Here is a 22,503-nt window from a genome sequence, read left to right as displayed (position 1 = left end):
TCCCACGACCCGCATTCCTGATACAGAGTACACTTCGAGGAAAGACATGAACAAATTAACGAAAGATCTATGTCCCACTGCTTTCCGGGTTTGGTTGAGTGCTGGAAATCAGCATCTCTGTTTTTGGGAAATGAAGTGTTTTTTTTTCTGGGGGGGGGGGGGGAGGGGGGGAGGGGGGTTGATGCTCAAACAGAGGACCTCCTCGAAACAGCTCAAAAGAGGATATATTGTTACCTTTTATTAGCCTGGTACCACCTTCCTTCGCAGGAAACAAAACTTCCTGATAAATTAGTTGCTCTGACTCCAGAGTCAGCGTAACACGCTCCCTTGCCTTGCCTTGGCGACACTCTTGGTGAGCCAATAACGCAGGAGGATGTTGAGGCATGCCATCGCGTACGTGCATGGAATTCATCTGAGGGCCAAAACATTGTTGTGGCTTTCAACCGCAGAGCAAAACGGGATGCGGTTGTCGAGAAGGCAAAAAAGACGAGGTTCACGACTGAAGACTTAGGATTTTCCCCCACCCAATCAGTGTTTGTAAATGAGCACCTGTGCCCGCAACTGAAAAAACTGCTCGGAGAAACTATCAGAAAGAAAAAGGAAATGGGCTGGAAATTTGCCTGGTCGAAGGGCGGAAAGATTTTTGCGCGGAAAACAGAAACTTCCACTGTCGTCCCAATCGCATGCGAAGCTGACTTAGCAAAGATATCTTGAAGTACCACCCTCAAATGTGCTAGCTTATCTTACCGATTTTCGCGATGACCGCAACACGCGATGTCACACTCCCAAACAAAAATGGCTATCTTAGTTTTTTGCACTGCAATGCGCAGTCTGCAAAAAATAAGAATGACGAACTGACAGCTTTCTTTGACAGCTTTAGTTTCAAATTTGACGTCATCATGGTAACAGAAACCTGATACACTTCACAAGAAGACGTACTTAGCATGGATGGCTTCAACAGCTTCTATTTAAACAGATGCCGACGCCGAGGTGGCGGCGTACTGCAACTTGTCTCCAACCACCTTACTTGCAATATGCTCTCCGAATTCTCTGCTATGACAGCTGATTATGATGTGTTAACACTACAAAGCCAAAACACAGTTTTTTCCGTTATATACCGCCCACCGGACGGTAAACCTGACCTCTTTTTCACGTTTCTAGATAAGTTATTAAGCTTTACATGTTCCAATCAATTGAATCTCATTATCGGTGGCGACTGTAGCATAAATTTGCTTGAAGATACTTCCAGCTCCCATGAGTTTCAAACACTTCTAGATTCCTTTCACTGCAGTAACGTCATAACAGAACCCACACGCATCACCTCCTGTTCTGAAAGTCTTCTTGACTTGCTTATCACAAACAAAACAACGGAGTGCGCCAAATCAGGTGTCGTTGCTGCACAGCTAAGTGATCATTTGCCAGTTTATCTGATCTGCAAACAAAATGGTGTTTTGAAAAACTGTGCCAATCCCCCAATGTCTTTTCTTACACGAAATATTAACCTGAAAACTCTCTACCTTTTTCGAAGTCGGGTGGAATGCACAAACTGGACCTCTGTATATGAATGCACAGATGGAAATCTAGCATATGACACGTTTATGACTGTCCTTAAGAATGTTTACGACAGTTGTTTTCATGTGAAAAGAGTAAAGAGTTCAAAAAAAAATCGCAAGCCATGGCTCACAGATGAGTGCCTCGAAATGATACGCGAAAAAGATGAAATGTACTTTCATTTCGTGAAAACTCGAAATCCTGCAGACTTTTCTGCTTTTAAAAAGTACAGAAATAAAGTGACGAAGTTCTTGCGGAAATCTAAGAAAAATTACTACGAACATGTTTTTAATGAGGCATCTGGCCGCAGTGACCTCATATGGCGTGAAATAAATCATTTATTGAAACCAGGTACAAAACAGAATGATAGTCTGAAAATCACAATCAACGATCAGCAATTAACTGGTACGCAATTAGCATCTCATTTTAACGAATACTTAACAACTCTTGCAAATCGCAACTATAATGAAAATGCAAAACTCTTTTTAGGTGCACCTAATGCAAACTGCTTTTTTTGAACCTATTACACCACAGGAAATTCACTCAGTTTTTATGTCCTGCAAAAACAGCAAAGCACGAGATATAGACGGGCTGGAAATCAGGCCTATTAAGTTTGTTGTCGACCTCCTGGTAGACGTTATTGCCCATATTTTCAATGTGTGTCTAGCCACTGGTGTCTTTCCAGTGAACATGCACAGGGCTAAAGTGACTGTCCTGTACAAATCTGGAAACAAAAATGAGCTTTCGAACTACCGCCCAGTTTCGGTGCTGCCAGTTATCTCAAAGGGATTTGAAAAAGTCATCTGTAAAAGGATTATGTCATTTTGTAATAAGCAAAATGTTTTGTCGGAGCGCCAGTTTGGTTTCCGCCAAAATATGTCTACGGAACTGGCTCTTCTAACCCAAAAAGATTTCATTATCAAAGGATTCGAAGAAAGAAGAATAACATTAGGTGTTTACGTTGACTTTTCAAAGGCTTTCGACAGAATTAATCATCAAACTCTTTTCGCTAAATTAGAGCACTACGGTTTTCGTGGCATTGTCCTTGCTCTCCTAAGATCTTATTTAGAAAACAGAAAACAATGCGTTTCTATCGGAGAAGAGCAGTCCACATTACGAAGCATAACATGCGGAGTACCACAGGGCAGTGTCCTCGGACCGGTACTCTTCAATATATACATTAATGATATAACACGGGTATCCCCAGAAGCCTCTTTGGTAATTTATGCAGATGACACGAGCTTTTTCATTCAATGTGACGATACGACGGAACTCGAGAAATTAGAAAATATTACCCTGGATAAATTGTCAGAATGGAGCAAAATTAATTCTTTAGCAATAAACAGTAAAAAAACAAAGGCTGTCATTTTCTCGCCATCACAAAAATTTGTAGACCGTAATCTTAATCTCTATTTAGGATCTGAGAAGATAGAAATAACAAAGGAAGTGAAAACGCTCGGTGTCACCTTTCACGAGAACTTGATCTGGGATATCCATGTAGGCTGTGTGATTAAATGTCTGGCCAGGGCTTGCGGGATACTTTGCCGATTTAGACAAGTTCTTCCACTCAAAATAAAGCTGCTACTTTATAATGCTATTTTCAATCCTCACCTAAACTATTGTAATCTTGTATGGGGAACTACATCACTAACAAACATCAACAAACTCCTTCTTTTACAAAAAAGAGCTCTCCGTCACATAGCAGATGTTCCATACGACGCTCACACAAGTGACCTGTTCCCCTTACTTGGTGTTGTTCCTGTGACACATATGTACGAGCTGAATGCCCTATTAAAATACAAATATTCCCTGAAATTTAATCGGATGCCTTTTCTACGATTATGCAATTTAACAAAACCACCCGAGGTGCCGTACAATATAAGAACAAGAGAAGTATGGTTGGTGCCGTTTTCCCGCACGAATCATGGTCACAACACACTACAATACATTATGCCTACTTTACTTAACAACTATCATAATTCAAACACGGACATCCCCACACTATCGAAACAACACCTTAATCACTTACAGTTTAGGGAGGTAACGTCAATGTTTTGAAATCTTGTTTTATTATTGCAGCCTTTTTGTGCACGTATTTTTAATGGTGGCTGCATTACACTGTCTGTGGTAAAACTGTGGTCTGTGCTTCTATGCCTGCAAATGTAGCAGGAAATGTTTTTAGTCCTGTATAGCCATATATCAATTTCGCCGTTAGATGTTCTTCAGTGTGCAAAATATTGGTGATTAAGTATTAGTATTCGTCTTATTGAATCCATGTCTATCAGTTACATTGAACCGGTATTATTACTTTTTACTAATATGCAGCATTTTTGTTTGGAATTACTATGTATATTATGTATTTTGTGTTTACTATATATTTTGTGTTTACAGTTTCTATGTATACTGCATGCTCTCATCTTCGTACAGTTTTAATCGCAGCTTTGTATTATTTCTGCTGTTATCCGTTGCCAAGAGAAAACAAGGGGTAAGAACCGTTGTCAAGCTGCTCGAGAAGCAGCTTTTTATTCTTATCCTTGCATTTATTTCTGTATTGAAAGAAATGCTAAATAAATTGATTTGATTTGATTTCATTGCTGTAGGCGGCATGCATTTCGGTATCCTGGCTTGCCGGTGTCAAAACTGAAAGACATAAGCGTTATTTCGGTTGTCCATTGCTTTGCTCAGCCAGTGCGTTGCATGCCCTTCATATTCTGGCGCTTCTGAATCGCAGTATGCGTATAGTATTTTCCTGAACTCTCAGTGCACTCTCAGTGAACTCTCAAGGCAGGATGAAGGTTATGGCCTAACCTGTAATTTAATCGCGACATACTGCAGAGGTGCAGCGTAACCTGCAGATAGTTTATAGCTGGCGATAAATTGATAGGAACAGCGTAACGCGTATGGAGTATACGCTAACATATATGCTATATCTTTATTAAGCCCTTATTAAGTTATCACAAGATTGAACTGTAGGTAAGGCCTCTACGAAGCGATCTAGCGTGAGCATCGTGTGGACTCTGAGAAGAATGGCGACAGTGTTTAACAGTTATCGAGAATGTCGCTACGACAGCACCGGTAGTGTAAAAAAAGACTAGTACCAACAGAAACGGCCTAAACCTCATGAGACCGCAATACTTGGAAGTAGGAAAGTTTAGAACAGCATGACTACTGTTGCCGAGCAGCCTGGACCTGGAGCCAGAAGAGGTTGTTCAGGGCATCGCTCGAACCGTCGGGCGGTAGCTGAACGTAGGGGCGGGACTTGATGAGGTACGCCAGCAGGGAGCTCATCTCAGACTCCTACAAGTCGGTCTTCTTTATGAACACCAAGCCATCGTTGCGGTCGTTCTCAAACAGCCGATGCTGCGCCAGGCTCAGCTCAAACATGCACCAGCGACTGCGGCAGAACTCCCGGCTCAGCAAGAACAGCGACACGCGGCTCTGCGATATGGCACGGCAGATGTTCTCGGTGATTGGGAGGCCCGGCATGAAGTCCCGCTCGGCCACGCAAAGGCGAAACTTCATGGAATCTTCGAGCTTTGGAAGGAGGACGTCTCGCACCCACTCGGTGTCCGAAGCGTGGTAGGAGAGGAAGCCGTCCCACAGGAAGCGCCCTGTGTGAGTCTGTCTTCGATATCCTTTGATGGCTACTTTGAGGTACAGCAGGCTGTACATGCAATACCACCGGTTAGTGTAAACGGCGTAGCCAACCAAGGAGGCGACCATGGCAGAGAGGAGCGCAGGAACAGCGTAAATTCTGTAGTAATCGGGCGTTGTGCAGTCCTCCTCATTCCAGGGTACCTTCAGAACAAGTCTACCCGCGTGCTCCTCGGGATGTTTGCAGACAAAGCAGTCGCTACACACAGAAGGGTGCTTCTGCAACACGGAGAGAAGGTTCTTCTGCTGACAGCTCGAGCAGTCCCAGGGATTCCGGCTGAGGTTAACGTAGCTGACGTGACTGATGTCACGCAACATGTCTTCGCTTATTGTGGATAGCATGTTGTGCTCTAAGAGCAGCGTTTTCAGTTTGCCCATGCGAGCAAATAAAGGTCGCTTCCACTCTGATATTCTATTATACGCAAGATTTAGCTCCTCGATAGGCGCATGCTTCACTCCATCAAGTCGTAGTTCTTTAATCTCGTTCTGAGACAGTATGAGTCGGGTCAAGGAGGTCAGAGTGGAGAATACTTCCGGGCCTTCGAAGTGGGCGATGTGGTTTTTACTGAGGTTCAGAAAAATAAGTTTTGTAAGTCCCTTCACGTTTTCTTCGTCCAAATATCTAATCTTGTTGCCAGCCATAGAGAGGTTCTTGAGGTTTTCCAGGCATTCAAATGGTGACCCAGAAATGTTAGTTACATGACAGTTGTCTAGCTCTAGTCTCTTGAGCAGCGGAAATCCACAAAAGGCGCGATTAGGTAACGACCTGAGGGTGGTTCCGCTCATAATTAGGCTGTGAACGCTGCTGTTCTTTTGACAATTGTCGGGACAGTACTGGAACTCGAGGTCACGTGGCACATTAGTATCGGACATGTCGAGTGTATCTAAGCGCTCTAAGAAAAATATTGCCAATGGAATTTCGGGTAATTTTGTACCGATAAGCGAGACATACCTTAAATCTGGGTTCACATCGTAGAACATCAATGGATGGATCTTCTCAATGGGCGTGCGGAAAAACTCGAAGCGCTCCATTTCAATCAAGAATGGTAGTCTATCTTCAAGTCGAATTCTACGAAAGTTGCATTTGTAAAATAAAAAGCGCTTTATGGGAGTGATGGCGGCCAAATGAAGAACAGCTGCAGGGAGAGCGACAGGAAATTCCTTGACAGGGCTTTTGATCGTGACGTTCACAAGCTCGGTCGTGACTGTGCGCAGATTCCAGAATTTAATGAATGATTCTACGATCTCCGAATAAGAACTGAAGTTGTACCTATAAGGGTCGATGAAGCCGTAGACGTCAAAGTCACAGCTTCCGTCGGCTAGAGTTCCGTTGCAGACGGCTACAGCGGCTTGAGGAGGCTTGCGGAACGATGTTTTAAGTGTCCCCTGGCGAATGTATGGGAGCAGGAAGGGAAGGATGTAGAGGTCAATAGTGGCGTTATCGAACGTAAGGAAACGGTCGTACTGCTCATCAGTTGCTAGCGAAAAGTGATCCCATTTTTTAATCTTGACGGATCGGAGCGACATGCAGACGGTACTACCCTGAGGAGTTTTGTTGTCCACGGCTTCCTCGGACACGAGCAGCTGTTCCATCGTCAGCGTCCTCGGGTCGGCACCAATGAAATATTCCGGAGCTCCAAGCCCAACATAAAATGGTACAAACGGCGTGGACGTATCCGTTCTCAACAGCAGCGTTGCAGCGCTGAAAACGCTGTAGCAGCGTTGCGTAAGGAGCGATGCGGGTGCAGTTCATTGACGTGCTGAGGCCACAGGCTGTGGTCATCGCCCACAAAAGTAAAGTGCCAGTTTTCATCCACATCTCCGTCTGAAAGAAAACAATGTGGTCGTTGAGCAAACTACTACCTGAGCTCATATTGTCACTAGGTATATTTAAATGCTATTGCAATGACCTCTCGCGGAGCGCTGTGTGTAATACTATCTCTTTTGCCGCTTATAGCACGCAGTGGGAAACTTCCAGTTAAGCATAGCTTTAGGCGTACGCAGTACCACTGGCGCTACAGAAAGGCCGCCTCTGATTTTTTAAAACAGGCTTTTAGAAGTATAAAGATGACTTCAGCGGCATAGTAATACTAATCTTGGCGTACGGCAGACAACACATAATAATAATAATAATAATAATAATAATAATAATAATAATAATAATAATAATAATAATAATAATAATAATAATAATAATAATAATAATAATAATAATAATAATTTTATTGCCACAACACATGGTGATACATACAAACTCGGGCCTGTCAAAGCCAAGGGAGGCTTGCAGGACTAGGCCCGGCTAAATCGGCGAGCGAAAAGTAAAGGCCAATAAAATATCAGGGTTAGTTCACAAACACTGAAATACAAATACTAAGGAAAATACATTGTATAAAAGAGATGAAAAAAAACCACATTGGAATTTGCATCAATTAAGAATTAAAACTTCACAGATTTAAGCATTTGCTTTACGGTGGCTTTGGATGTAGCCGTCAACACCTGATCAGGAAGCATATTGAAGAATGTAGGGACATATACACATCGTCTTGCTTTGCCATATCTGGTTGCGTATCTGGCGACCGTGTAGCGTTGACAATTCCGCAGTGCTCTAGCAGAAACTGCTCTCGTCTTGAAAGCAGGATTCCAAAAGTGCCGAAGAATAACAGTGTGCTTATATAAAGTTTCAAAGGACGGAAGACCAAGAAAATTAAACAAGTTTACATGAGGGGGAAAAGAATGTTCACAGGCGGTACTTTTCAACATATATTTTAGAAGAGCGTCTACCCGATCATGCCACCTTTGCGAAGAGTGTGCAAACAGTGTGATGCCATATCTAATAACACTGTATGCAAGTGCATGCATGATAGTCTTTTTTACCGATAAAGGTAGGAAAGATTTAACTGTGAACAGTAGCCGTGCCGTTCTACGCAATCTGCCACAAACGTAATCCATGTGACTATGCCATGAGAGGTCGCTATGAAAGTAAATCCCCAGATATTTTATGCAATCAGCCTTTTCAACAGGAGTACAATGGCAGTCGTTATCATTGTGGGAGTGCAAAAAAACCGATTCACTCGGTACTGTTGTCTTCAATGGGTTTCTAAAACAAACCAGTTTTGTTTTTTGTTGGTTTACCAAAAGACCATTCATGGAAAACCAGTTCATTGCGATACAGATATTTTCTTGCAGTAAAGCAACAGCACTTTTGTAGGAAATATGCTTCGTAAGTAAAACCGTATCATCGGCGTACTGAAAGACCAAGGCATTTGTTACTGCTGAGGCGAAGACATTGATGAATAAATTGAAAAGCAATGGTGATAAGATAGATCCTTGAGGAACCCCAGCCCCCAACATCTGACGGCTGCTAACGGCTGTGGTGTAATCAAGGGCTACGACTTGTGAGCGATCTTCTAAATAACTTCTCAATAGGTCATGAAACGGGCCCCTAAATCCAAGCAGGTATAATTTTTGCAACAAAATTTTATGATTTACAGTGTCAAATGCCTTGGCGATATCTAGAAACAAGCCACATGCAAACAGATTGTGATCAAAAGTTGCATACAATTCATCTGCAAATTCTTCGAGAAGTGAAAGCGTTCCACGACCTTCGATGAAACCAAACTGACGGTCAGACAGAATAGAAAATTTTTTCACAAAAGAAGTCATGCACTCTAGAATAAATTTTTCCATAATTTGGAATAGTACTGGCAAAACGGATATTGGTCTATAATTTTCAAGGTTCTCTCTCTTGCCACCTTTGTGTATTGGTCTCACAATCGCTGTTTTTAACATCTTGGGTATTGCGGCAGTCTCTAAGAATCCGTTAAGGATAAAAAGAAGGATATTTTCAAGACTTGCATAATTTCTCTGAAGTAGAGACGCTGCAATGCCATCAAGACCAGGTAGTTTGTTACGTTTGAAGCTGAAGATTATGCGCGCCAGGTCTACTGCTGACAGTTTAGGTAAAAAGGCGGACGCAGATATGGTACGTGTCAATGAACATCTATCTTGTGGCAAGGATGAATTGGGCTGAGAATAATAATAATAATAATAATGATAATAATAATAATAATAATATTAACAATAATAATTGTTTATCTATTTTCAAAGAACGTAATATATGTATATTCACGCCTTTCTAAGCCAAAGAAGTCTTGAGGGGCAGTGAATGGCAGTTGGCGACGACAAAACAAGCATATAAACATATTATTTAGAGAAAAAAAATCTGAGAAGAGAAAAACACGCACACAAGAGGAAGAAACAAACAGATCATAGATTAATGCACAAGAACAGTTTGTTTTACAAGTTTTCGGCTTCATCAAACAAAGGCATCATCAGGCATACTGTTCAATAACAACGGCACATAGTACGATCGTACATGTTGTCCGCACCTGGTTCGCGTACTGGGCAAAAGAAAACGTTATAGCGGGCGAAGTTCTTGTGATGGAGTATAAAAATGGCAAAATTCTATAGTCCAATTGTATTATAGAACAACTGTTACTTTATACAGAACATCGAAATTAGGAAGGCACAAGTGTTCGAAGACATCCGTATTCAAACGCAAAGACATGCCATAGAATCATGGGGGTACAGAAGACGAAGGACGAAGCAAGAAGACTGCACGAACAAGCGCTGCCTCGAAACTGACTTTTTTATTGAAAGGAGCAAACATGTAAACTCAATAATCACGTGGAAAAAAAATTATTACACACACACCCAGCTGTCATCCTTCTTCAATGTATACCATAGGATACGGATCTGAGCAAATTCGTCTGATGAATCAGGTTATTGGTAAGGTAGTTAAAAATTTTCTACTTAATTTTCTAACTATATATGAAAGTTGAGCCACTCCTTTTGATTGTTTATATTACGCTGTCGGCCGTAAACAGTGTCCAAGCAGGTGTGGGAAACGTTTTCAGCATATCTGCGGAGCACTCCTAACGGAGCTCAGCAGTTTGTGGTTGAAGTATAGTGACGCTCTGAAAGGCCAGCATCCTGACGCAGGGCAGATTCCATTGCATTTTGGCAGACACGTCTTCGTTAAATATTTTTAGTTTCGGTTTTCAGTGGAAGACTTTACGATTAATCCAGGGATTTATTTTGCGAATTTTCTTTATTTTGTTGGGAATAAAATTTTTTACTTAGTTGTTATGGATTTCTTTTAATTGTGCGCCATAGAAGACGCATCATTTTTTTGAAAATCACTCAGGCATGGATGAAGGTAATTAAGAGCGCTTGCATGCCTGGCCCGCGAAAAATTTTTAACAGAGACAGGTTTTGAAGGTTGAGAGTTTTAGCAGTTTTAATGCTGCAGGAAAGTGCGCCATATGGTGCCAAGAGCGGCCGTTTTCCACTGAGGCGGAAAAAGTTTCGATGAATCTGCTGGTGAAGTTTACAGCCACAAGTGCTTTGAAGACGAGGGGGTAGTCTGACCACTAAAAGCCTGATAAAGGTTGTGTTGCAACACAGCAACTGCAGATCTATGGATACCTACAGGCGGTCGCTATGAATGGCCATATAAGTTTGTGTGATTTCGTGAACGTGACTACCTGAGGAGTTACGGCTCGACAATTTTTTTTAATTTCAGTGATCTCGCACCAAAAGATTCCCGGTTTCGAAGGCGGGAATCTTTAGGGCACCGGATGTGATCTCCCACCTTTACCCCATCCTCCACTGGGAACCTGTCACGTGGCCTTTTTCGAAGGCAAAGTTTGACTACGCCTCCTGCGGAGCATTTCCCCGTGTCGGGTGGAAGCCCCATCGGCGCATGCACCGTTTCCATAGCAACGGGTTGCTAAGGGAACCAGGAGCCAATCCGGCAAAACACATTCTTGCGCACGCATAACATCTTAGAGTAAGTTGCCTTACGATTTAAATGTAAAAATTGATGATGGTTTAGCTTGGTGGAACCTAGTGTGCACGGGAAAGCTTCTCACATGGGCTTCTCGTCAATTTTCGGTGAAACTGCCTCGATGCAGTATCAAATGCACTGAGACGAATCACGTGGTTAGTCGGCTCTCTGATTTGGTTTCCATCGACTCAGTTATGCGCCTCACTGCGCATGCGCCTTGCCCTGTCCGCGGCGGCGCTCGCTTGTCAGCGTGGTCGTGAGCGTACGCTCGTTGGTCAGATGCGCAATGGATGCAGAGGCGGATTGCAAGCGCACGTACTGGTTAGCGTGATTCAATGGTTATCGCGCGAGCGTCGACGGAGAACAGGAGCAGCGCCATGGCCCAGAATCCTCTGCCGTGGCGAGGGAGGTGTCAGGCACGCTTCCCTCACTCTCTTCGCTGTAACCAAGAGAGTGAGGTAGGCAAGAGACAAGAGGTAACCAAATCCACATTTGATTCCAAAGAATGGTGTTACGCTCGACTCCTTCCGCTAAAACGCCGAAGCATCGGGACGGCTCCTTGGGGCTGTTGCTGCTATGTGTTAAAGACGGGAAGCGCCAGCCTACAGGGAATCTACAGACATCTGGAAACTGTCAATAGACAGGACTTCGGAGAGGCGCCGGCGTGGCGGCCCCGGCACCCTGAAAGCAGGGAGCGGCGTCAACACGGGGACCCCTGGTGGTTTATGGGGGGACATCCGCTGCACGGTAACGGTCTTCGGCTCAACTCCCATTAGCGGTGCCAAACCCAAACGCAACGCAACGGCATGGTGTGTCGGCGGCTGTTCTGTGTTGTTTCTGGCCAGCGCGGGTGCTGGAGTGCTCGCGCTTCGGTAACGGCTTCCGGTCTTCCTGGAACCTTTCGGCGCAAGTGCGACGCCGGCCCTCCGTTCCCGCGGCTCGCTGTGAAGTGCAGGTGTCAGACCTGTGTTTCGGCTGACGAATGGCTCGACTTTAACGGCTTGTCATCGTTGCTGCGAGGGATCGGCCGGACGGCATCTTCGAGGAAGTGGCGAGGGTGAACTGGGGGACGTCCTTGTGGGCGGAACACTACAAATGGACACGTTACCCAATTCGCAGTGATTGGACGCATTTTTGATTAACCGAATTCCCCAACTAGGGACCTGGGGACAGGACACCCTATTTAAGCCGCTGTTCGGCATGGAAAAGGGCTTTTTTCTTCAACCTTGTAACCTTGTCTACCTACTTTCCTTCTTGTCTTACTTTCTTGATGTAATTAATTCCTTTATATTTTACCTGTTACCTTGTCTGGGAAGTTCGTTCTATGTGCCGGCAGAGAGAGGGAAATTATGGTATGGTAGGGAACACAACTAATGGAAAGCTTCGAATAAAGGAAAATGTCGATGATTTCGCGAGGGTATGATAGCCCTAGAATGGAACAGCGGACGAGAGAGGAATGCGAAATCGTGATTATTGTTGTTCCAAAACCGGTCGCTAGGCGCCTCCAACGCCTCGAACCTTCGAATCGCGCCAGACTGTACTCAGTACGGCATCTGCAGAGCCTATCAGAAGCTATGGCGACTGATGCCGAAGTCGTAGCCGAAAACGCGAGAAGGAAGTGAGGAAGGCTAAGCGTGCGGCTGAGACGCCCGAAGAGCGTGAAGAACGGCTTGCTAAGCGACGACGACACGAAGCGGAGGAGGGACGACAATGAGCCGTGACCGAAGCCGCCGCCTCGACGTCTGCTCAACAACAGCCGATGGAAACCGAGTCAGAGAGACGGATTAACCACGTGTTTGCTCTCAGTGAATTTGGGACTGCAAGAGTAGTTCACGGACAACACGTCCGGCAGAGTACGGGAAGCTTTCGCGTACGCACTAGGTTTAAGCAAGCTAAACCATCAGCAAGTTATTTTCTCTTGTGTGGGCTACAGCCGGGACCAGCGCCGAAAGCAGCAGCGCGAGCTGGGCAGAGAACATCGCGTGGGACCCATCACGTGGCGTGACGTCGCTGGGGCACGGCCTTTGCTTTGCGTGTGCCAGAGAGGCGCATTCTTCGATGGCGTGCATCTTTTTGCGTGATATGGCGAAATTTTGTTAACCCACCGCGCAAATGGTAGGCGCATTTTCGAAATTATAGGAAAATTATGTGGCTATTAGTGACGGCCTTCTAGAAATTTGTAATTGCGACCATACAGCTAACAGTAGTAGTTATACGGTTAACTATAAAAAATTAATCAATCATCTTGCTAGTTAACATCAGTGACCTGTTTTCTAATATCGACCAGTGCTGATATTTCAATACCACAGAAGCAATCTTTTCACCTCCAAAAGCCTATCTTTAAAACTTCGTGGCGGCGGGATTGTATTTCAACAATGGTACATGGCGATTAGTTTTGGCGTAAAATCAGCGTCTTTAATTAATTACAACAGCTATTCAAAATGAACACTCAATTCCATGCTCTTGACGATATTTGGCATGTGGTAAGCATGATTTTCATTACCATGGCTGACTACCGAAAAACCAAGGCTATGATTTCTAGGGTGGCCAGTGCCAAAATAATTTTCCTTGTGATAATTTTGATACTTAACTCCTCTGGTTCCCTCACGCATGTGCTCAAACTCCAACAATTATGACCAACTGCAGCCACTTCGCAGTTGTATACGAGCTTTTAAAGTGCCAAGAAAGCACCAGTTGAAGCTACATACAGTACGTGAAACAGACCCACCTTGCTCTAGCAGCGCGAACGATGCAACGTGTTGGTGCATATGCTGCGGCAGGTTTTCTTTCGAAACGCGGTGCGACGAAGTCACTGCGCAGACTGTACACTTCGAAGAATGCCACTCGCGAACAGCGTCCTTTATCACTTCCCGAGCCTACACAGGAAAAGGAAGCGGCTTCCGCAGTGGCTATGAACACTCCGAATATTAGTCAGCATTAATGCAAACAGGCAGCGAGGGTGGATGTGGGTGTCAGATAGAGGTCGCGACACCGCCAGTGGTATCTTCAGATCAGGATGTGCAGACGGAACACGACTTTTTGTGCGCGGTGCCCGAAGCGCAAGCGGGAATTCTGTGGCTGCTTGAAAGGCCGTTGCAACCGGCCCCGATAATGAAAACGTCGCGCCCACCTTGTGAGCACAAATTTTTGCAGCGAATTGGTTAGCCGCTTGAATTTTGTGTGCGAGTTGTTTTTGCAAAGCACTAGGCTTGACGGAGTAATAACTGAAATCTTTATTCCAGAGTAAGCACCCATGAGGAGAGCCCTCTGTTTTCACTCTAAAGCGTTAAAGTCCCCTTTGTCCTGAAAATCCGATATCGGCATGATCCGCGTCGCCACTGTGAGCGATAAATCACGAGCATGGTTCTGGCAGGTGGTCCCCAGAGAGCAACGTAGGATGCAGGTGGCCCACCTGGGTCACGTGACCTTGCAGCCTCTTCACAACCTGCCCATCGGGTAGAGAAAAAAACTTCCCACCGTCAGCAGGTGGCAGTTAGAGAAATGACCGGCTCTCGGAAAGAACAACCTGGGTCGCAAAAGGCCCACCGCTAGGAGCACAGGCCATTGCAGGGCAGTGGCGCATAATTAAATGGTGCACCGATTTGTCAGAAGCGGTATGAGGGCTCACAGGGATCCTTGAATGCAATGTAAAAAATTACCTTCTGCATATATGGACATTAACCCATTCCGCTATCACGTCATACACTTCAGGCGGGGCTAAAGGGGTGAAGACATGGCCTACGAACAATGCGTGCTTTTACGGTGCAGCTACTAGCCATGACGTTATTATGCTTACACAAAAAAGATGTAAGGTTCTACGTACACGCATTTGAGGTAGAAACTGTAATTTTAAGTTGTCGGCTCTAAGCCCCTCCCCCTTTCAGCAACGGCCACATTGAAGGAGCCTCAGTGACGGCATAAAGTCACAGCGCCGTCGTCTGCTGCAAAACTGCCACGCGCACGATCGGAGCGAAGGAGAACGCGGCGGTGCCACATTGTGATGGAGTCCCCCAGACCTGGCGGAAGCTGGACAGAAGAGGGAACGACACAGGCATGCGTTGCCTTCCTCCCCCTCCGTCTTCCCCCCTTCAGCCCATCGCAGCCCGAGCCTGAACCACAAACCACTCACACTACGCGCTGATCAGACGCGAGCAAGCGCGTGACTGTCAGTCTGTGTAGTCACGAACCGCAAGCTCTACAGTGTTGCTTGACCGCCACACAATTCAGCAGAACCTTTAAAAATTCAATTACAAATTACTCTCTGCACCAAATGAATTTTGTCCAGTTGTTCCGAAATTTTAGCGAAAAACATGCAACGAGCAGCTTAAATTCTGAAAAATGGTCGCTTTCAAACGCACTCGCCAAGTTTTTTTGTTCTTGGATGCCACGTTTACGGCAATTCATTGTATTCTTCGTGCATTTGTGGCCACACTGGCAACGCTCCATCACCACAGCATCCGCATCACAACTTTTGAAAGGCATGCACCGAGGCCTGATGTGAAATTAAACGCTTCGGTGTTTTTCCTTATACTCTCCTCAGCAGCATTAAGTGTCCCACTACGTGCTGAGTTGTTAATTGAACGATTCTGACTTTCCGTCGAGGGCTGGCAGCTAACAGACTATCGGTTGCAGGGCGCGCCACCAGACCACCAGGACTTGGAAAGAGAGAAACGACCTCAGATCTAATCATTCCCAGAAATTGGTTTCCCCTGTTTGTCGACAACCGAAAGATAAACAACACCTTTATGTTCATTTTACTAACTGTCAAATGCTAATCGACTCTACAATAAATGAGCGCGACCCGTTAAGAATAATCTGCCCTTCGCACCATTGGAAAGCTCGGCTACCGAACACCCACTAGCGTAACAACTTGTGGCTACGCACACAACATATGGTGACTCCGCAGTCGAGCCACGGTAACAGGGAAGACGCGTTAGAGTAGTGCAAGTAGAACACGAAGAGTGAATATGTATTGCGAATGATTCATATTCGTTTCACAACATCGCTGCTGTTAGGCTATAATGCAGTTCGTTGTCAAATCTGACATCGCTAATCCCCCCAGCGGCACAAATGATTTGGTGACGTGAAAAATAACAGTACGTGTATGTGTTTTTACGTGATGCGCTTCAAGAAAATTAAAATCTAGGAGAACGTATGCATTGTAAGACCAGAAAAATTCCTCATGCTATATTTTGGAAAAAATTCCTGGTGTTCATAAACTTTCCCTACAACTTAACATATTCCCTTACCAAACTATGCTTGGTATCAGCTGGCTTCCACTGCACTCGTTCTCGGCCAAACTATGCAAAACACGGAACGGTAATCAGGTTGAGTTACATAAACTTTCAAACATTCTCGTCTCGTTCCATGTGATCTATTCCATCTTCATGATCCGCAGAAAAAGCGACCTAAAGAGAACAAGGCTATAAGCATATCTGAGCTAGCATTGCTTCATTGCAGCTCCTTTTCTAAATTCAAACTCATTTATCCTGGAAGAGAATGCATAGCAGAATGGTTGGGCTAGTAAGAATTCAAGCTGCGCGCTGTGAAAGGTTGGCATAAATGATTAAATTGGGGACCGATGACGCCAGGGGTAATCTCGGTATAACCAGCAGGAAGCCCAAGAACGGCAACTTTCTACAGTAAAATGGGGAAACCATGATAGTGTCATGAAACCCGTTAGTATCAAAGTGTTCTCTGTGGTCGAATGATTAAACATTTACAAGTGTTCAATATAAAGCGCCCACATTTATCATATATCTTCTCAATATATATATTGCTTACTTCAGCCAATTTATTGTCATAGCGCAGTCACTTTTTATACAGCTAGATAATTGCCACCCAGTGACTTGCGTTTATTTTTAGGGGCTCCGCATGTTGGTAGTGGATATAGAGCAGACTGAGAAGTTCGCGGATATTCCATCGCGCTTTGCTTGCGTTCTCTGCTTTGAACAGAAAATAAGAACATTAACGCTCGTCACCTTATCAGAAATTACAGCCACAAATTCCCTAAGAATGCATCTTTACGGCTTAGTTTCAAAGTATCATGACTTGAGTGAAAGGGCATCGTACAGGGAATTGCTGCTGTAGTTATAGTCCCTGTAACTTTTTTTTTTATTAAGGAACGGCTAGTTTAGATTCCGCGTTGAAAGCTGCCCTTAAGGATCGTAAATGTTTAAGTAATTAAATGCGGAAACGTTTCTTATTTTGATGGAAGATCGTTATAGAATGACGTCATCGTTACGTTTTGCTAGCGATTTTCTTTTTCCGTTCGTGGACTACGCATTACAGCTCCTATGCTTTCTAACGGGGCCAACTGCCTTTCACCCGTTTTTTAATAGCGTCATTCGTCTCAACATGCGCTCACACAGTCGGCAACTTCACCGGTGGCCTTTGCCGCTGGTCACCAGATTTCGTTTCCTCCCTGTTGAAGGCTACACCATCTACACATGGGATCCCCGAGCCATGGTTTCTCCCGATGACTGGCACACCCACAGTCAGTATCAAAGAAACCGGTTTATTCTGGATCAACAAAGGCTTCCAGAGAGCAAAATATCAAGAATAGCGGCGGGGCAGAGCATACGGTCTGCAGGGTCCAGAGGGCGCAAAGCTACGGTTAGAGCAAAACGTGCGTTAGCATCTTAAAGTGGCAAAATGAAGCCGCACCGATGCAGGAATGGGACGATGTGACATAAATAAGGGCTCAAAGCGGTACATAAAACGCGGCTGCCCACGTGTATTCGCTCACATCAAACACCTGTTCCATACTTCGTCTATCTTGTGTTTTTATCCTTGTGAAGTGCCTCCACGTCGTCCGTGCAGAACATCGCAAAGGCTCTCGCTGGAGAGCGCCGCTGTGCTGCAGCAGCGCTTCGGCCGAAATCCTCCGACTCACCGCTTACAGCACCTTTATCAAGTCTCATCGCCGCGGTGATTCCACGCCCCACACCGCGAGAAACTGTTGGCTCATACGCAGGTGCACTGCACATGCAGGCAGCTAGATGGCGTGAGAACAGCGCGAGAACAGCGCGCGTAGTTTTAACGGTAAAATGAGGCACATTGTATACACTCTTTGCGACCTCTTTCATGTTCTCATATCTGCTGCTTTGATTTCACAGATCTCAGTACAAATATCGGATGTCGGAATTATTTTCTTCACACCATACCAATAAAATTGGCTCTTTGCACTAAAGACAACTCGCGTATAATGCAAATATGTTTTTGGTGCATGCTCGTATTAACTTGCAAACTACGTGTTGAGAAAGATAATCTTGCTTACTTACTAAAGGTTGAGGTCGATAGAAAAAGGCCTCACCCGCGCCTCTAATGCATCGCGCGTAATGAGGAACATTTGGTTGGTTGGTAACAACTTTATTCATAGTCCTGCAGAGCTTTCGCCGACGGCGCCTTAGGTCTCCCACGTGGGGACGTCGAGGCGCTGCCTCGCCGTCGCCTCGCGGGCCTGCTGGACGGCCCAGAGTTGGTCCCCGAGGCTGGGGCTGCGCAAGGCAGCGGCCAACCGCGGCGGGAGGGTTCCGGAATTAGCACCGTGAAGGTTTTTGGTACAGTCCCAGAGCATGTGAGTTAAAGTGGCTACATTGGCGTTGCAGACCTTGCATATATTTGTCGGGTATGTACCTAATTAAAAATAAAAGAAAGAGGCATAGGGCCAAGAAAATAAATCACTTTCGACTAAGACGAAAAGGGGAAAAGTTCATGAGATGAAAGGAGAAAAGAGAGCATGGGATGTGAGTGGAATAGTTCGCGAAACATGTCAATCCGATCGCCCCACCCTTACACCGGTTAATAATAAGGCATGTGTTTGCGTGCTGAAACTGTGCTCTGGTTTTTAGTGGGAATAAAATAGAATCTTTCGTCACAGGTGGCACTGTGAGCAAAAGTGGAAACCTTGCTCACTGCTGTAGGCGAAAGAACAGGTATCTGACATTACCGATGCCTGCAGCGCCACAAATTCGGCCACATCAGAAATAACCGTGCTTTTGCAGTAAATATTAATAATTAATTATTTATCTAACTAAATATTATTAATTAATTATTTAATATTAATAATAGAGTAGAAACTTTCATTTTGCACTGTGAGAAAAAGTGGAAGCCTTCCTCACTGCTGTAGGCGAAAGAACAGGCATCTGACATCACTGATGCCTGCAGCGCAAAAATTTGGCCACGTGAGAAACAACCGTGCTTATGTAGTGCTGCGTATCTGCTCGGGCAATTTTAGCGCCCTTAGGTGGTGCATATGTCTGTCGAATAGTTAATTTTTTGAAATTCTGTGTCATTTTACCAAGAAAAATATAACCCAAAAAGGTTTAACATTTTGAGACCAGAAATATTGTTCATGCTGTATTTTGGAAACAATTTGCTGAAGTGGCTAAACTGTGCCAAGATCTTGACATGGTCTACTACAACACTGACTGGTTAAGCTACCTCTCATTACACTTCGTATCAACCCAAGTATCTAAAAGACGAGAAATTAACGATTCTTGCCACCTTCCCTGAACTTTCACATCTGTAAATCAGCTTGAAAAATTCCATTAAAAAAAGCATGCGTGTAAACTTTCCTCAGTTCTCATTGTTTTATTGTAAGCCTTTTTAAATATCAGCGAATTTATCTTAGCGAAGACTGCAAGGACAGCCGCGCTAGGAAGAGTTCAAGGCGTGCTCCTTGAAAGCGTAAGCACAAATGATAAAAGCTGCGATAGATGGCGCCAGGGGAGCTGTCGAAGTACGGGCACGAAGCCGAAGCGGGGCAACTTTTAACCGTAACACAAGGAAAAATTACTCTTTCATGAAGCCCGTTATATACCAAAATGTTGTGTGCGCTCAAATGAATAAACTTTCATCTGCAATTAATGTACGCCCACATTTCTCTCATATCGGATGGAGGTCTGGCTTTCTTACTTCAGCCGACATAATCTTTGTAGCAGTAAATTTTCATATACGAGCTACGTGCTCGTGTACAATGGCTTCATGTGGAGTATTTGTCATAAATATATACAGCCCAAGGAATTTGCTTCCAAGTCGTGTAGCGGGGCTCTTAAGAACATCTGACACTTCCAAGCATAGGAGAGTTGAGGACTTATGTTCCTCCACACTTTGTGAGATTAAGGTCCTGAGTATGCAAGACAAGCAGCTAGCAGGGCCCAGAAACAGACCGCTTGGGCTGCATACTTTTTGCAGATACTGTACATAATACCTTGAGCTCCGGAACGGTGCTCATCAATATGAAACGAACTGAGATGTCAACTGTTATTATATCCCGCTTGCTTACACAAGTTGCTTTGAAGAGAAAATTGGTATATGGAGTTTTTTCACCATACCCAATATTATAACCATGAATGCGGAAACAATTTCTTTACAGTTTTGTTGCAGGCTGACATAGCTTGAGGCAGAAGACATCACAACGAGAAATGCTGGTGTATTCACAGTCCATATAACTATTTTTATTAAGCAAAGGGCCATTGTTATTCATCTTCTTGGTGGTCATTCTGGAGAATGGTGGTTAAAGTTTGCAAAAATTAAGAAATCAAATGCAGAACCTTTCATTAATTTTTTTGGCAGCTAGTTGCGGAAGAATGACATCATAATTTTTTTCTCGCAAATTCCTCTTTGTATTTGTGGAATGCGAATTTCATCATTTGTACTCGCTCACAGCGTCAACGCGCGCTTTTCACCCGGCTCGCTGAAAGCGCACTGTAGCCAACTTTGCCGGAGGCGTATCCCGCCGCTCATCAATTTTTGTTTCCTCACCTTTTACATTCCCGCAGATACTCGTGTATCAGGCGTTTTGTTATCTCCGACCTAGGTCAAAATGGCGACGTTATTGCCTTCACGAAATACTAAACATATGTGGGCTCATTGCCGCGTATGCACGGTTTGATCTCGTTTATAAATACGTTGTGTTCTGAATAAAGAAATCAGTTGTTAGCCAACGCTGTGCTTGCATCGTCTCTTCTCGTCCGTCGCCTTCCGCGCTGTTTTTTAAATATGGCAATTCATAACCAACTCGCCCAGTATTCCGTGCTTCAGGACTTATTTCCTCGCAGAAGAAAAACTGCACACGATCCGAATGTGCTTTAGGGTGCATGTTTATTATTAGTTGACAAAAGACGCATCGAAAAAGGTAATCCTCTATCACATGCGACTGGAATATTTTTCCAAAACATGCCACCCCAAAAGAAACACCGAAAAACTGTGGGACAAGGCGTGTGTTTGCTCCCTGAAATTGTACTCTGGTTTTTAACACGAAAAAAAGCATTGAAGGTTTCATGAGAAGTCCCTCTCTCAGAAAGGGAGGGCGCCTTACTCACTGCTACAGGCTACGCAATAGAACGGACGCTACTGACCTACCAACGATCAATAAACACCACTGATCGTAAATTATCGAGCAAAGCAGAGGTGTGCCCAAGAAGGGGCTCGACATCCTTCGGATATGAATACTTCAGGTTTAATAAGCAGTAACTAATTTGAGGAGCCGTTTAATATGAAACGTTTATTGCAGCTTATATTCTATTAAGAGCTAGGTTACGAAAAATCTCGGGCCGATTAAGGTTTGAATATTGCTCATTTCTGTGTTTTGAAGACTCCCATTATCGGTTCGTAGTCTGTTCTAAATGCAATGACCAAGAACACCTTCTCGTGCTCATTTAAAAAAGAAACAACCTTTCCTTGGCTTATAGCTCGTCACAACTGAAATATTTGGTTCCTAATATTTAAATGAACAGTGCCTCACTCTTAATGGCCACACAAGCGCTTGATGCAGATGTAAAGGTTCTTCTTAAGAGCGCTGATGGCCCGTTGCTTTACTGTTCGTACTGGCCATGAGGACAACAATGAATTACGCCGAGAAAACTTCATTCAAGGTTATGCAGCCATCAAGAGATAACAGTAGTATTCGCCGTTTTATGGTATTAATTGAAAAATTATGAACTGCAAAAAACCATAATTTTTAAATTTCCTTTACCGGTACTTTAAACAACAAAACATATATTAATATAGTATATCCTAAAGATGACTCCAGCCCTCACATGTAGTGAACTAAGATATCTTAGTTCGTTGAATGAATTGAGAAAGAAAACATATATTATTGCGTCTCTTTTCAACACCAGAATAAAATAGTTATAGCTGTGGATTTTCTCCTTTTATGCGTTAGGACTTCAATAAGAACGAAGAAAAGTTATACGAAAGAGACCTGCAGTCTGTTTCGTAGAAATTCCTTGAGGGCACCTCGAACTTTCTAAGGAGGGGCACTTATCTCCAGCGGCCACGCACTCACCTCTGCTGATAACACATACGGTTTTCCGTAATGCGGTTCCACGAACTGCGACTTATAAATAGTTTTTCTGACTGCACGGATTGTGCAGCCACACGGCTCGATAGCAAGAAACTTTCACGTCTGACTTTTGCCTTTGTATACCTAATGTGCGTGGTAA

At 44.3% G+C, this 22,503-nt stretch overlaps 1 pseudogene; it reads right to left on the bottom strand.

Annotated features, from left to right (window-relative positions):
• Positions 1 to 4,716: 4,716 nt before the first annotated feature.
• LOC149328302 (toll-like receptor 6) lies at positions 4,717 to 7,024 on the bottom strand (annotated as a pseudogene).
• Between the last annotated feature and the right edge of the window lie 15,479 nt (positions 7,025 to 22,503).

This window comes from Amblyomma mixtum, chromosome 9, assembly GCF_055824585.1.
Source record: "Amblyomma mixtum isolate Tamu chromosome 9, ASM5582458v1, whole genome shotgun sequence".
In the NCBI taxonomy this organism is placed as follows: domain Eukaryota; kingdom Metazoa; phylum Arthropoda; class Arachnida; order Ixodida; family Ixodidae; genus Amblyomma; species Amblyomma mixtum.
Note: the sequence above shows the minus strand (reverse complement) of the source record. Positions and strands in the feature narration are given on the sequence as shown.